We start from the raw sequence: 2,870 nt of genomic DNA, 5'->3' as shown, positions 1-2,870 counted from the left end.
GTACATTTTATAAATAAAAGCCAAGGGCAAGTCGTCAGAAAATGTTTTTGTCTGTTGCATCTTTTGTCCATGTGCATCTTAGGAAAAACACAAGAGTGCATGTCATGAAGTGATTCTCTGCTGCTATTTTGTGTGCATTTTGAAATGAACACGCAGGTGTTGGTTCATCGTGACTATTCATTTTCAGCTGCGATCTGCTGTGAATTTAAGGAATAACACCACAACCCATATCACAAACAATTATATTTGTTGCTAAGTCGGCTGTTAGAAAATAAGACCACGTCGCTAAGCAAAGTTTTGCTCTGAGGCCATTTCATGTGCATCTTGGAAATAAGACGAGTGCATGTCATGAAAAGTTATTCTCTGCTTCCATCTCGTAGGCATTTAGATAATAACATGCCAGCGTATGTTCATATTTTTTTTTCTGCTGCCATCTGGTGGGCATTTTAGGAATGACACATGATTATAGGTCTTCATGAAAATTCATTTTCTGCCTCATCTTTGTGCACCAGAGTGAAAGTAGTAAAGAGATATTCTCTGCTGAAATCTTGTGTATATTTTAGTAATAACATTTGAGTGTTCGATAGCCTGAATATTCATTCTCTTATTCCAGCCGGTGGGCATTATGAAAATCACACCCGGCTGTATATCATCATAAAAATTAATTCTCTGCTGCCATCTCCTGGGCATTTTTGGAATAACACCCTACTGTAGGTTATCATGAGTATTCATTTTAGCTGCCAGCTGGTGGAAGAACACAACAGAGTGTGTCATAAAATGTTATTTCAGCTGCTATCTCACATGCATTCTGAAAATAAACCTAAGGGAATGTCATTATGAACAGTTTTTGTCTACTGTCATTTCGTGTGAATCTTGGGAATAACACAGGATTGCATGTCATAAAACTTGTTGCTCCTCTAACACTTTGTAGATTTTTTATAAATAACACCCAGATGTTTGTCATCTTAAAAATTGATTATCTGTGCCATCTGGTGGGAATTTGTGGAATAAAACACAGAGCATGTGATTAATGTTATTTTGCTGATCTCATGTGCATTCGGAAAATAAACTCAAGGGATTGTCGTTATGAAAAGTTTTCTGCTGCCGTTTTGTGTGCATCTTGAGAAAAACACAGGAGTGCATGTCATGAAGTGACTCTCTTCAGCCATCTTGTGGGCATTTTGAAAATAACACCCTAGTGTAGGTCGTCATGAATACTCACTCAGTGCTACCATATGCTAAGCAATTTGGGAATATGAGCACAGCTCATATCATAAACAGTTATTTCTTGCTATCTCATAGAGTTAGAAAATGACATCTAAGGATATTTGGTTAAAGTTTTTGTCTGTGGCCATTTCGTGTGCATCTTGGGAAAAACGCAAGAATGCACGGCGTGAAAATTTATTCTCTGCTGTCATCTGGTGGGTATTTTGAAAATAACACGTATGTATATATAAATATAAAAAGTTATTTCCTGCTGCTATGTGGTGTGCGTTTTGAAAATTATTTTTGCAAATAACTCGTTTACATTTAAGGAATACCACCACCGGGCATGTTGTTATAATTTTTTTCTCTGCTTCCATATTGTGTGATTCCTGGCAATAACTCAGGAGTACATGTCATGAAAATTTGTTCTCTGCATCTGTGGGCATTTAAAAAATAACACCCGCCGTGTATCATAATTTTTTTTCTGCTGCCATCCTGTGGGCATATGGTAATAACAGCAGAGTGTACGGCATCATAAAAAGTAATATTCTGCTGCATTCGAGTGTATATTTTATTAATAACACCTGAGTTTTGATATCATGAATATATATTCTCTGCTGCCACATGGTGGCCATATTGGGTGTATGTCATCATAAAAATTTACTTTCTGCTGCCATCTGGTGGTCATTTGGGGAGTAACACAACAGTGCATGTCATGAGCAGTCATTTCTGCTGCTATCGTATGCATTTTGAAAGTAACACCCATGTGTATGTCATCATAAAAACTTATTCTCTGATGCCATCTCGTGGACCTTTAGGAATAACACCGGAGTGTAGGACATCATGAAAATTTTCTGCCCACATCGTGTGTGCATCTAGGGGATTTTACCAGTGTATGTTAAAAACTTATTTTGTGCTGCTGTCTGGTGGGAACTTTGGGTATAAATCACAGCGCATGTTATACAATGTTATTTATTCTGCCTTCTAATGTTCATTCTGAAAATAAACTCAGGGGCATGTCATTATGAAAAGTTGTTAGTTGCATTTTCGTGTGTATCTTGGTAAAAAAAAACAAAACAGGATTGTATGTCATGAAAAATTATTCTCTGCTGCCATCTAATGGGGATTTGGGGTATAAGACCGCGGCCCGTGTCATAGCTATTTCATGCATTTGGAAAGTAACACATAAGAGCTGGTCATTAAAAGTTTTTGTCTGTGGCACTTTCATGTGCATCTAGGGAAAAACTCCGCAGTGCATGTCATAAAAATTATTCTCTGCTGCTATCTCCTGGGTATTCTGATAGTGACATGCAAGTGTATGTCATCATAAAAATTTATTTCCTGCTGCCATCCCATGGGTATTTTGGAATAACACCCGAGTGTACGCTAATCTAAAGATATATTTTCCTTTCTCAGCTACTCTGCATCTTAGAATAACAACAGAGAATAAGTAATTAAACGTATTTCTCTGCTGTCATGTGGCTGGCATTTGGGAATAACACCAGAGTGTAAGTAATCAAAAGTTATTTTCTGCTGCCATCAATGGCCATTTGAGGAATAATCTCCCTGTGTTGGTCATCATAAATGTTCATTTTTTGTATCCATGCTTTGGGCATTTGTGGAATAACACCAGATTGCATATCATGAAACTTATTTCTGCTGCT

Source organism: Pteropus vampyrus, unplaced genomic scaffold, assembly GCF_000151845.1.
Source record: "Pteropus vampyrus isolate Shadow unplaced genomic scaffold, Pvam_2.0 Scaffold239, whole genome shotgun sequence".
Classification (NCBI taxonomy): Eukaryota; Metazoa; Chordata; class Mammalia; order Chiroptera; family Pteropodidae; genus Pteropus; species Pteropus vampyrus.
This window is presented reverse-complemented; position numbering follows the sequence as displayed.